The 14,462-nt window shown below is 42.3% G+C and overlaps 1 pseudogene; it reads right to left on the bottom strand.

The window, feature by feature from the left end:
* Positions 1-11,848: 11,848 nt before the first annotated feature.
* On the bottom strand, positions 11,849-13,491 carry LOC125084442 (E3 ubiquitin ligase TRAF3IP2-like; annotated as a pseudogene).
* Between the last annotated feature and the right edge of the window lie 971 nt (positions 13,492-14,462).

Below are 14,462 nucleotides of genomic sequence, written 5' to 3'. Positions count from 1 at the left end.
CTCAGGACCCCGAGATCATGACCTGAGCCGAAGGCAGAGGCTTTAACCCACTGAGCCACCCAGGCGCCTCTATGCTGAGCATCCTTTTAAGTACCTTGTGGTCATTTGTATGTCTTCTTGGGAAAATGTCTCTTCAGATACTCTGCTCATTCTTAAATTGGATTATTATTCTTATTGCTATTGAGTTATATGAGTTCCTTATGTATTTTTGATATTAACTCCTTATCAGATACGTGATTTGCAAGTATATTCTGGGTTGCCTTTTCATTTTATTGGTTGTTTCTTTGCTGTGCAGAAGCTTTCAGTTTGATGTAGTCCCACGTACGTACTTTTGCTTTTGTTGCTTGTGCTTTTTGTGTCATAGCCAAAAATATTGTTGCCAAGACCAACGTAAAGGAGCTTTTTCCTTATGTTTTCTTCTAGGAGTTTTGTGGTTTCAGATCTTATGTTTAAGTCCAATTTTTGTGAAAGGTGAAGTTAAGGGTTCAGTTTTATTCTTCTGCATATGATTATCCAGTTTCCCCAACTCCATTTATGGGAGAGACTATTCTTTCCTTATTGAGAATTTTTTCCTCATTTCATTGAATTGTCTTTCTGTGCTTTCTAGTACCTTATTGAGCTTCCTTAAAACAGCTATTTTGAATTCTTTATTGGACAAATTGCAGATGTCTGTATCTTTGGGGTTGATTACTAGAAGGTTATCGTGACTCTTTGGTGGATCATGTTTCATTGATTTTTCATATTTTTCGAATTTCTTGAATTCTTGAGTTGCTGTCTTTGTATTTGAGGTCATAGTCACCTCCTCCTGTTTTTACTAACTGACTTCAGGAGAGGGATACCTTTCATTACTCCTGCTAGGGATCCTGAGGCTTTCTTGGACCTTCTATGGGTACACCTACTCCACACTTCTTGCTCCCTCTTGTGGTAGACTTCTTAACCTTGTTTGCCTTCTCTCTGCAACAGATGGAAGATCAAGTGCTAACAGGCTCCCTTATGTTTTACTGAAGGTGGCATGAAATCTCAAGTTTATGGACTATCCCTGGCCCGTAGGTTTGGGCTGCCTTTCTGTGCCTACTCACGAGGCATCTGCCAAAGCTTGCTCTCACTTACCATCTGCCATTGGTAGCATGCCTTGAGAGCTGGCCCCTGGATGGGGTATGTTTGGGTGAAGCTCACAGAATACTGAGGATGCCCATGTGCCAGTGGTGGGGAGGTGTGGTCCACGTGTCCCAGCAGTTGTGGGTGGGTTTGATGGAGTCCTTGACACTGTCAATAGGATCACATCCCTTTAATGCTCTCCAGGATTCCTATCTGCTTCTTTCTTCCTGTCTTCCTGCCCCTTACTCATAAAACTCATGACTCTGGGCTCCAAATGAAGTGAGAGAGGAATGGGCCTACTTGGCAGCATCCTGCACAGCTCAGGAAGCCAGGTGTTTGCTCACAAGCTCTCATTTCTCCCCACGGGGGCAATCATAGGCTGAGATGTTTCTTGGCCCCAAACCGTGCTATCTTGGGGAAAGGATGATGAAGGTAAAGCAAGCTGTTCTTCTTACCCTTTCCAGTGCATTCAAACTAGTATTTTTTTTTTTCCTCCAGTGGTATGCTGGAATGCCTTCACTGGAAGCCTGGACTTCCACAAAGGCTCTTTCATCCCTGGGTAATTGTCGATGACTGTTTTCCAGGGGTTCCCAGACCACAGCTGAGAGCAACTGGAGCTGGTTTATGGGCCACTGCAGGGTACCAGTCAGGAAAGAGGTCTCTATGCCTATCATCTGTTGGATGGGTGGGTGTGCCCCTCCCATGTCCCTTGGCAAATGTGTGCTAGATCTGACAGCTCTCACAAAGACACTTCTGTCTGTGGATGAAGGCCAAATTGTTGCTGTTGATGTTGGGGGGGGGGGCACAAATGAGGAATGTCCTAGTCATGTGGGTGATGTTACTCCAGAGATGAAATAATTTTATATATCTTCAAATAGTATTTTTGGAAGATATCAAAAGGAGATCCTTAAGAGAATCTAGAGGCAGGACCAGGGTGAGGTGACTGAGCTTTCTATGGTGCAAAATTTAAGGGTGTACTTACTCACAGAATCATGCACATGTAGGACCAAACTCATTTCACTCTAGTTCCAGGCCTAGGCAGATCAGTGGGGTCTCTTTGTCAGTACAGTCCTGAAATCTTTTTCAGGGACAGGGCATGATGCCTATTTAGTATGGGAGATCTTTGGGGGCAGTACATTCCTCCGTGTAAACGTATTATGTAGATAAATGAAGGCAGTACAGTCTATAAGTCTTAAAGAGAATAGGCTTTGGGACCAGATGAGCCAGGCCCATTTCCTGGTTCTGCCAATATACTAGTTGAGTGGCTTGGGCACCTGTATGAAAATTCTCTATTGGAGAGTGGTGAGCTATGAATGGCACCTTGTTGGGAGGGAAGTCTGCTCCACTAAAGGTCTAGTTATGTCTAGTTATGGCCTTTGTTCATGAGTTGGGTGCCCTGAGAGTCCTAAGACAGTGTGAATCACTTCTGTCCTAGGGAATTGGAAGAAAATACTAAGTGAAGGAGAGGACCACCAGGTAATTTCAATTTAATGGATAATTATCAAGGACTCATATGTATGAGACATTGTGCTGAGCTGTAGTGGATATAGGGGTAGAGGTGTGGTTAGGGTAATATAAGCTTAAGCTCTCTCATCCCCTCTCCTGGTGGGGGCTGTGTCTGGTCTGGCTGGCAGTGTGCTCTGGTGGTGTGAGAGTAACAGGCCAGGGAGTTTATCCTTTACCTGGAGTTGGTTTGGTTGCTGAACTTAAGAATTTTTTTAAAACTGGGGATACAATAAAAGTAGGAGTCGGGAGATGAAAAATGGGATCTGAATGGGTCAACAAAAATGAGGAGGGTGAGAGACATGTAATGGAGCCAGGGAGAAAGATGGCTGGCAGATAAGAGTGGGAGATAGAGCAAGAGAATAAATGTGAGGAGGGTCATGGGTGAATTCTTGGCAGATGAGCTGCTCTCCTGAGCTGGCTTTTACTTTCATGGCATGGCTTGTAGTGAATTGATGGGGCAGATTCCCCTAATGTGGAAGTCTTCTTCCTGCTTCCTTCTCCAGGCCTGAATATTAGTATTCTTAAGGAGGCATGGCTACAATTTCTAGAAACACGAACTCTGGAAACCCTGAGTTTAGAGGCAGTAGCCTGAAAATTAACAATATTTTTGTTTTCCTACAAGTCAGCATAGTTTGGGCATCAAGTCAAAGCTCAGTTCTCCATTGCTCCAGATCATCTCATTATTCTTCACTTAGTTGTGATTGATGTCTGCAAGGATCAGCCATAAACATATATATGAACTCACAAGAAGTACTGGCCATGAATGTTGGTTTCCACGTCACCACAAGCAATATATTCTTCAAACTTTTGTCAGTGTGATCTCATAAAATACAACTCTGACCATTTCACTCTCTGGTTTGAAACTAGTCAAAGGCCTTCCACTACCTAAGAATAAAGCTTAGACCTCATAGTCTGGCCTACCTGAGTTGCACAGTCCAGTTTCTGTCCAATTTTACCAGGCTTTTCTTTAGCAGAGCTCTTCTCACATAGTTTGCCTAGTGAAAGTGAGTAAATGAACGAATCCATCATTGAAGTCACCAATAAACACAACAAACTGTACCAAGAAGTTGAAGACCTGCTTCTGTTTGAAGCCCACTTATTGGATTGATAAGCTTGTAGGATGTTGTGAATTAAAAACGTCAATATTATAAGCAAGATTTATTTTCTGTGACTCAGGAGGATGGGAACATGTAATTTCAGAGAAATAAGTTTCAACTTTCAGCATAACTTTCTACCAATGAGAGCTGGCCACAAAGCAGAGGATTTCCCTGAAATAGGGAGGTTCCCATATCCGGAGGTGACCGGATAAGAGCTAAGTGATTACAGCAGTCAGGTTGGAGGAGGGACTCAGGTACTGCATGGAGAATTGAACTATAGGACCTCTCATCTCCCTTCCAGGAGGAGAAGAGGAGGAAGGGAAAATAATTAATATTTGTTGAGGACTTACTATGTGCCTGGCATTGTTCTTGGTGCTTTATATTTATTGGTTTATTTTCTCTAACAATTTGCTTTAGAGGAAAGTGCCATTACCATCTCCATTTTATTGATGAGGATTCTTAAATCTTAGAGAGGTAAAGTAACTTTCCCAAGACCACACAGAAGGTAAATGATAGAGCTGGGCTTATAATCTTAGAGTGGGTCTCAAAATATATTTCCTGATCAGAAGCATCAGTGTCAACCAGGATCTTGTTAGAAATGCAAATTTTTGGGCCTTATCTCAGAACTTACTGGTTCAGGAACTCTGGGGTGGGGCCCAATCATGTATAATTTAACAAGCCTTCCAGGTGATTCTGATGCCCCCAAAGTTTGAAATCACAGTTCTAAAGAACATTCCATTAAAACTCATGTATATCGGAAAATATAAGGAAGAAAATTCAATTCACATTTTTGGGAGAATTTTGGGGAAAAAAAAGCTGCTCTCAGTCTATATGGCATCCACATTTAGACTGCTGCCTCAAATGTGGGGCAGGTCAAGGGACTTCATGCTAGGTCTGAGCAGCCAGCAGCTCCCAGCAGATTACAAGGCAATTCAGAACCACATTTCCTCTGAGAATAGCTTCTTGTAGCTTCTCAGGTTGTTTCACATAAGGAACAGTGTGAACCTGGGTAAAAGGAAAAAAAAAAAAGTAAAACATTACTAAAAACAATACCATCCAGTTTAAAATATGAAGAAGATGCCACAAATATTCCAACCCCCTCTTACAGAATGAATTCAATAAAAACAAGAGAAATTTTGTGTTAAAAAAAAAAAAGCCAGATGGAACTGCTGGTAGTATGCTATCATTTATTTTGTTAATTCAGCAACATTTCGAGTGAGACCCAGACACTACAGCATTTAAAAATAATGCAACCTTGCTCCTGATGCAAGTGGCAAAAGCGAGAGGTCTCCACGGAGCTTTGCTAAAGGGGGAAAAAAAAGAAATTAAAAACCATCCACTAATGTGCCGGCGAGTAATGAAATAAGAATCTGACACTTGGTGCATTGAAATGCAAACAAGATGTCCCTGTGTTACCCTGGCAATTCATCATAAAGGCCGGTGCATTTCTGCTTATTATACATGAGGTGCAGTGAATTATTACCAGGCTGGTTCTTCTAACAAACTTTTCAAAGTATGTACATGATAGGGTCAAAAGAGATTTATATATATGTGTGTGTGTGTGTGTGTGTGTGTGTGTGTGTGTATGTGTGCACTCATGCTAGGATATGCCCATAGAATTGTATGTTCCTCTTCCTGTGAATACATAGAGCCTAATACATCTGGATTATAAAGGAGAAATTCAGGTGATGACCTAAGTATTTGGAAGCATTCTTTTTCTCTCTGTCTCTCATTTCTCTCTCTCTCTCCATCTATCTTATAGGTCCCAAGGAGGGGAGAATTAGAGAAGACACAGTCCTGTGGGCTGTGAAAAAAAAAAAATGCAGCAATTGCTCCCAGGCAGGTAGATTGGGGTTTAAAGAGGGACTTTTTTTTTTTTTTTTGCCATGGGAGAAGCAGGAGATGGTAGGAGTGAGAGAAACAGGAGGAAGGTTGGTGAGGGGATTGTGGTGATTTCCCTGTGAAAAGTTTGCAGGCATCTCTCAAACCAGTTGCATTACAAGATCTGGCATAAGGTTGGCACATAAGTAATAAAAAAAAAAAAAGGGAGACTCATAGACCACACACCAGAAATATCTAGAAGAGTACACAGCAGCTTATAATAGTTATTACTGGGGAGTGAGATTATGAGAAGGGAAGCAGAAGGCTTTACTCATTCATACACCTCAGTTTTATTTATAAAAACTTTTTGTCATTGAATGTTCCAAATATATACAGAAGTAGAGAGAATAAAAACAAAATAAAATACCTGTACTATACCCCAGGTTCAACAATTATCAACTCACGGCCCATACTGTTTCATTTTATCCTACTATCCCAGCCCTTTTCTCAATTCTCCAGATTATTTTGAAACAACTCTGAGACATAGCATTCATTAGTAACATGCCAATTGAAAAAAGGAAAAAAAGAAACATGTTCTAATATAAAATAAAAAAGAGAAATTAATATGAAACATATAATAACTCAAATACAGTTGGAGTTCCCATTGTCTAGTGAGTTTTTTTTAAAAGCAGTAATTCTCATACCTGGCTGATCACTGGAATTTTCTGGGAAACTTTTTAAACATGTAGGTTCCAGAGCCCACCAGGACCCACAGAATCAAAATCTCCATGGTGGGCCCAGGGATATCTGTGATTAAAAAGTTCCATATATGATTCTGTTGATGAGCCAGGTTTGAGAACAGTTGGTCTACTTAAGATAAACTGTTTCAAGTACCTTCAAGCACTTTGGAAAGACTTAATTCCATATAAGCAGTTGATACGCTAATTACAAATTTACCTTATCTAGTCATTAAATTAGGTTCCCTAAGGACTACTCTGAATCCCTTGGATTAAAGGAGTAGTTGAATCTAGTTAACCCAGTTCTGATTAGTATATAGCTATAAAATAGAAAAACACATTTTCTTTAAATATTCTACAATTCATACTTATTATCAATGTAATACTAGTCTTTGCTATAATTGGTGAAAACGTGTGCTTTATTTTTGCCAGTAGAGTCCCTATTTTAAAGTGGGGAAATGGGATCTCAAAGCAATTAAACAATTTTCCTGAGGACATATAGCTGGATAATGGCTGATCCAGGGCAAATGTAAAACCTGCACTGTGATAGGCCCTGGTGGGTCAATACAAATAATACAGGGTTCTAATATTCCAAGGACTTAGAGTTTAGTGAGGGAGATAGACAAGTGGACATGACTTTAAGTCTGTAGACTCAAAATATCTGCAGCCTAGAGCAGTGATCATAAAGTAGTGAGTTGATCTCATTGAACAAGCTTAGGTGCCCAGAAGTGAAACTTTTAATTTTTCCAGGGAAGAACTTAATTTCTATTTTCAACTTTTATTCTAACAACAAATGACACTTTATTTTGGTCAATGTAAGTAATCATGATCGCTTCAGGATTTCCTGGCCTGTCTCCTTCTGTAGGGTTGAATTGAGTTCTGGGGTGGGGCATCAGAATGCCCAGGTTGGGGAGAAATTAATATTATCTGCCACCTTGCAAATGCGGAGCATCTCATCTCATTTCTATCTGGTCCCTAAGAGCTGGTCCATGTGGATGGCAACTGTAATTCTTTATTCTAACCACAAGGCCTTTTAAGATCTGGGTCTTAGCTGCTCTCCCAATAGTTTTGGTTATCCGCAGACAGTTGGCTGTTCCATGCACTGTGTTGATATGGAATAATAAGAAATACGCATTTTATCTTTGTCCCTAGTTCTTGGCACAGTGCTCCTTAGAATTTCCTGAGAGATAAAAGTGATAGGAGCAACTTTTGTTATCTTTTCAACTACACCTGAGTTTAGACTAATGAGGCAACTGTTTGCAGGTCCTTCGACATCATCTTTTAGGATAGGGGCTGCTCACTAGAAAGACCAAACTCTGATTAGAAGCTTGGAATTTTCAGGTCCACTGTTGTACCCAGACCTCTCAGTTGGAGGTTGAGTTCAATCACTAATGGTCAGTAATTTTATCAATCACCTATATAATGAAATCTACATAAAAATCCCTACATGACTGGGTTCAGAGGGCCCTGATGCTGAACTTTGGGAAATTCCATGGCTTTTGCCAATTACTGGATTTTACCTCAGAACTGAGCCCAGATCCTTCTTACTCTTGAATCTCCAGATTGATCTGGCAATTCTTTTACGCAGCCTCCAAAAGTCTTGGCTTGGTGTGTGTGGGGCTTGGTGGAGGTAGGTGGGGAGAGGTGGGAGAATAATGGCATGGGCATCCCTCTCAGGGACCCACCAGGGTCCATGTTTCTTCCTTCTTACTTAGTATAGTACAGTACTGGTTTTTGATGTGCCGGTATTCCCACAGAGGCTACTTATTTTTTTAGTAGCATAATGACAGTGTGCTTACCTTTTATCTTCTCTCCCCTTTGACTCAGCTCCCCAGATTATAGAATATTATGCAGTCTACTATGAGTGGGGATTGGGAAAAAAAATGTCTTTGAGTGTCTTTGACCACACACATTCTTTCAAATCTTTTAATTTATGGCATAAACTATGACTTGACTTCTTCAGGGCTTAGAATGTCAATGCCCTCCAGCCAAGACCAGCAGGAACATACTTGTAGTAGAACAAATTTGGCTTATTATTTCATGCAGTGAGGGAGAACACATACCACAAAGAATCAAGGTGTTGTCTGTAAGAGGGTGTTAGAAAGGACTTATTGAATTTGGGCCTGGGTTAAGAGATTTTGAAAGGTTTTAAGAAAATGGGGTTTTGCTCTGTATTGGATGCTGTCAGGAAGTAGGGTAATTCTATGATTGGGTATCTTAATTTTATCTAGCAGGAGGGAAGATTAGACAGAGGCTGAAGCTATAATTGGTAAAGAAGAAGCAGTCATTCATATTAGTTGGGGGAGAGGGATGTTGGGTATTTTTGTAACCTGGAAGATTTTGCGTTTTGACTGTGTTCAGACATGATTATGGACTGGCCGTGTTTTTGTCTTGATTCATTATGGTTTCATAGTAGCCTTGTCTGGCACTGACATTCTTTGAAACTTTTTATGATTTACAGGAGAATACCCAGATCTATCTGTGGGTGCTGGGCCAGCTCCTAGCAAAACCAAGGCCAGGCTCATAGTATTAAGCCAGGTCCCAAATGTCAGGGGCTACTTTTTTCTTTCTCAGTATATGAAACCCAGATTTATGAGCCCTGCATGGATTTTTGAAACACAAAAACCAAGAATACATTACTTATGTTTTCCTATGTTCCGGAGGTCTAACTTCTCAAAGAGAGGGGAGCCTTGAGATATCAGGTAGTCCTAGAGAAAATGAAATCAAAATTACAATGTTAAATCATTATCCTGTTATCTGTACAATGACATTAGCACATGATTGGTACTATGATGAAGGTAGCATTGTGCAGGGAGAACCAAACACACCCTTTTCCTGGAGAGGTGATTGAGATGACTTTTTCACCAAAAGAGGGAGAGGGAAGAAAAGGTATTCTAGGTAGAAGGAAAAGCATGCATTGGCAGAGCTGGGGGATGAGAGGGTACATTAGAGAAGTCAGTCACAGTACTTGTCTTGATCACAATTCCTTTTAAGTAAAAGCACAGATTTCACCCCTGTCTAAAGCTGATTGGATCAGAAGTGCTTACTGATCCAAAAGGGCCTTTCTGTAGACTGACTGGTTGGCAACCTATGAGGTTGCCCTGCGCATAAAGAGGAGTCGGTTCAATCTGATTTTCTTTTTCAGGATTATGGAGTAGGAAATGCCAAGGCAAAGAGGCTTTGAGGGGCCAGAGTTGAAGTTTAAGGGCTGTGTGAAGAGGATTCTTGAGGAAGACTGGTAGTCAAGAGGGAATGTGGACAGTCAGAGTTATGGGGTCCTGAGCAGGAACTCAAAGCAGAGAGATGGCAGGTTGAAGGAATAAGCAGTGGGGTGACTGCAAAAGGAAAAGCCCTGAGAGAAGGTATCTGACAATAACTGACTCTTCCTAGGGCAGAGTGGCAATGTGGAAATCACTCACTCCTGCAGTCCCTCTTCTTCTCGGGGTGGAGACTGATTCAAACAGAATCTTTGCTCCTGGAACTCAGGTCCTTTCCTCCTCCTCAGCACTCCAGAGATAGCCTTACAGTGCTCCTCCTCGGATGCAAACCTATTTGAATTCTTTGAACTGAAAGAACCCAACTAAAGCACAGAGGGAAGTAGGGACCAGACCCTAGTGGGTGTTGTCTGCTTAGACCTGGGGTATGTAGATTAAACCCCTCATCAGACTCATTCAATTGTAAGTGACAGAAAATCCTTCTGTTTGGTTTAAGACCAAATAGCATTGTGTTATCTCATATAACTGAAAAGTCCAGGGGTAGTTAGCGTGAGGCATGCTGGTTTCAGAGCCTTGGAGAATGTCATCAGGACTACCTTCTCCTGCCTTACACCTTCCTTCTCTATGTGGTCTTTAGGCAGTGTCCTCTCCAGGTTTATATCCTATGGAATAGGGTGTCTTCTTGGTTGTTTTGGACAAAATCCTGGAATGAGGATTAGGCCAGCTGTCCTTGAACAAATACCCATGGCTGTTAATACCTAGTGGATTGGTGGGACTAGCTCTGTTCAACTTCAAGGATAAAATTGAGGGTAGATGCCAGACAGGCAAATTTAGCATGTACCCTCATGTGTCTGTGCTTGTGCATTTAAACACCTTCATTAGTTCTAGCCACTAGGAGATGAGGAGCCTAGATAAAAAGGAGAAAACAAAACACAGCCATTATCTGGATACAAATGCTTCTTTCAATTTTAGCAAGAGTTAGTTCAGAAGCCAATATACATTTAATCTGTTTTCATTACTTTTTTTTTCTTTCAAAATAGCTTTGGAATTTGATGTAGTTGGTGGCAGCATGATTAGAGGGTCATAGGAAATGAGGTTTGTGATGAGCCTAGACGGAAACCAGCAGTGTGTAACAGAAGTGTAGTTCCTGGAGTTGAAAGGGTTCAATCTGGTTCTGTCATTTACTGGCTTAAGTCATTTAGTCCTGGGCTTCAGAATCTGCAGTTGGGGATAGTGATAGATATCCTGTAGTGCTGTTGGTGAGGGTTTAAGTGCAAGATAAAATTTTTGGCACATGGGACGTGCTGACTAATGGTAGCTATTGTTATCAGGAGCCTGCTTCCAGGCTACGTGGCTCCACATGCCAAGATCCTCCTGCCTTCAGGCAAAACACACCTGATCATTCCAGACTCCCTGTTGGCCTGCTCTGCCTGGGTCTACACCCAGCCAACTCCTAGGTAAAGAAAAGCTCTGCTTGAAATTGGTTGGCGAGGAACACTGAAAATTATAGGTTGAATTCAGCCGACAGCAAGTTAACAATGAGCCAAAATAGCCTGATAATGATTAGAGAAAACTTAAGTTAAAATCCAATCTTTTTATTTTCCAAATTAGTTTGTGCCTGTGGTTATTGACTGCTGTTATAAATAACATTCTAAAACCTTGTGCCCTAGAACGAGTGTTTGTGTATGTGTACATATGTGTTTGTGTGCACATGTATTTTGTGTGAATGAGAGGAACAGTGGTGTTGCTGAAGGGACCATGCATCTGGGAACAGAGGCTGATGAAGTCCCTGGCAGGTGGTAGGATCCTTGTCAAAGCTGTGGCTGGTTCCTGGGGACTGACTGACGGGCTTGCTTGACTTTCACTCGAGGCTGTTCTTGCTGGGGCTCTCTGCAGTAGAGTAGGCCCAGACAAAATGTCTCAATGGAGAATTCAAAAGCTGGTTTTGAATTAGAACCTCGCAGCAGCCAGAGCAATAAGAGGCAGTCAGTGGGAGCTGGCTCCGTGGCTCACGAGCTAAATACTGGTCCAGAGCGACGTCTTCTATGCATTAATGCATCGGCATTACATTTATTGCAACATCATTTATATTATCTACTTGCTAAGCAGGGAGAGGCCCAGGCTGGACACATCAGACTTTTCAGAGCAACGTGCTGGGGTTATTAGAGAAGGGAATACAGAGAAGCTATGGCCTCGCAAAGGCAGGTCTCTGAATGTCTCCACAGGAAGAATGCTCTGCAGGTCAGGTCTTCTGGGGTGGGGAGGAGCCCTCTGAGGGCGACTGCAAACGCACAGCCTCTGGTGCTCATCAGAGTGCTCATCAGAACGGGGCCCCATGCGTGGCATGGCCTCAGGGGTCTGGGGATGGAGGGAGTCACAAGGGCACCACCTGAAGGGTGGGCAGAGGCCCCAGGAAGGGGCTAGGTACTCTCTCTAAGCAGCAGCAGCCAGCACGATGTTTTTTTTCTTCTTGGGCCAGCTGCCGATGTGAGTGTCCTGAAGCCCGGTGGGCATAGGTGGGCTCCCTTCTTAGCATTTGGGAAGAGCACAGGGATGAATCTGAAATTCCTGCTTCCTTGTTTTATGAACTGAGTCTGCATATTCGATGGATGCACTTAGTATTTAAGCTGTGCTCATCCTCGTCCAGCTGCGACTCAACATCTTCCACATCTTGTTTGTATCTGGGGCCAATGGTTACAATTATCATCACGGTCTTCTCTCTAAGATAGCGGTCCATCCACTTCATGATATCAGTGCCTCTGATTCTATCCTCAAGTATGTCACTTGCAGTTGGGAAGCTGTTTACTAAAAAAAGTTCACAAATTTCACCACCTCTATGGCTGTGTCCATAGAATAAGTGATAAAGACTTTCCGCAATTCTTCTGGCAAACTGCTTGTTTTTGGAGTTCCTCTGGTTGGAAGGTTGCTAGGGGGTCTAGGGACAGCAGCTGGGCATGGAGCCTGGGGACCTGGTGGTCTCAGTTCTGCAGGACTCTCTAAGACTTCTCAGGAACTCCAGCTGGATTAGGTGGCTGGTTATATAGTTGGTCCCTCAGGAGCCCTGGGGAGGAGTGGTCTCTGTGTGGACCTTGTTCTCAGGTGCTGGGGCAGTTCAGGACGACCTTCTGCTTGCACCCCCTCATGCTGGCTCCAGGTAGGAGCTGCCTGTGCACAGCCGGCTGGACCACTTGCTGATAGGCTGCTCGAGGGTGGTTGTGGCCCATAGCACCTGGTGATAGGGACCTCCAGGACAATGGTAATGACAGTTCCATTGAGCATGTGGGGGAGGGTCGGGAGGTGGCATCTGTGCACACACTGGGTACGTCTGAAGTTTAAACTGGGGGAACTCCCTGGACCTGAGAGGTCTGGGGTGGTGCTGGGAGAAACACATGGAGGTGAGGGGCAGGGGATGTCAGGACTTCCTGGGGTTGGGAATCCTACACTGTGTCTGTTGAAGGCAGATCTGGAACTGCTCAGTTGCTGTGGGGCTGGGCTCCTGCACCATCTCTTGGCTACTGCCCAAGGAGTCTGATGAGGCATTAGGTAAACTTGGGTCTGATTTGTCTGAGTCATGGCTAGTGAAAGGAGAAGTAGCTGAAAGCTGTGATCCTAGCCATTGATTCTGTTTTTCCATAAAAAAACTGATGCTCCGGAGGAGGGCTCCAATCACAGACTCAGGCTCATGCTTGCAGAGGAGCCCAAGGGAAAATCTTTGCTCAGGTCTGGGTGTCTCCTCCAGAAGCTGTATTGACCCTTCTCCAGGATTTTAATGCGCAGGCAGGTGACTTGCTGCGTCACAGGCTGTAAATGATTTGCAATTTTCAAGGGTGGGTGAGCCTGAGAAAATCTCCTGAGGAACACTGAGGGGATTTGGGTGCTGACAAGATGTTGGATGCCATGTTCCTTAGATTTGGAGCAGGTGGTTTTGATTCCTCTTCCAGGGAATAGTCTGGGATTGGTTAACTGACTTGGGTATGGTTCTGATTCATCAACCTCCACTGGAATGCTTCAGTTCATTCTAGTTTCTTAGCACCACCAAGGACAGACAGACTGGCCCTCTGTCAGCTCTTTTCACCTTCAGACTTATAGTGACTTATAATGTATAAGTCATAAGTAACACAAATGCACTTTTGCATTTTCTTCAGCTGCAAATCTTTGTCAGTATTGTTAGGAAAAATACCCTATAAAATATAACTAGTGTAATTTCTTGCAGTTTCTCCTGTAATATGTGCCTTAACATCTTATTAGAGGTAGAAATTTAATTTACATTCAGTAAATCTAATAAAAATTTCTAATTCCCCACAACATTTGTCTTCTCTATTGAAATCAGCACACTCATCCATCTGGATATTTGCAGAACAACTAGCTTTTTCTTTTCTGTGGAATTTCATGCTTTCTATTTTTTTCCCTTAAAGCAAACTTAATGAACAATTTAAGAAAGAGCAAATGAAAATTTCAAGTATTTTCCTTCAGTTTCAAAGATAAATGAGAGACTTGATGTTTTGTTTTTTATTCAGGTATACCATGTTATATAGACTCAACGAAGGTTTATCACACTGTTGAAACATCTCCAAGAATTCTGCATTTAGAGCATTTCAAACTTTTGGCAAGGTCAAGTAGAATATCATGTGTGTGACCTTTCATCTTCCATCCACCCTATCTAGGAGAACCACAGAATCTCTTTCTGTATAAGAGCACGTGGTCTTGATTATTGTTGCTACGTAATAGTCTTGAAAGTGGGTAGACTGATTCCTCCCAATTTCTTCTTTTTTCGAAAGTAGTTTTAATTATCCTAGTTTTTTTGCTTTTCTATATGAATTTTATAATATGGTTTATATCTGCAAAAAACATTGCTGGGATTTTGGTAGGAATTGCATTAAACTGTACAACAATCTGGGGAGAGTTGACATCTTTACCATGCTGTGTTTTTCAATCCATAAATAATGGTATGCCTCTCCATCTAGACTTCTTGATTTCTTTTATTAGGA

Source organism: Lutra lutra, chromosome 1 (assembly GCF_902655055.1).
Source record: "Lutra lutra chromosome 1, mLutLut1.2, whole genome shotgun sequence".
In the NCBI taxonomy this organism is placed as follows: Eukaryota; Metazoa; Chordata; class Mammalia; order Carnivora; family Mustelidae; genus Lutra; species Lutra lutra.
Note: the sequence above shows the minus strand (reverse complement) of the source record. Positions and strands in the feature narration are given on the sequence as shown.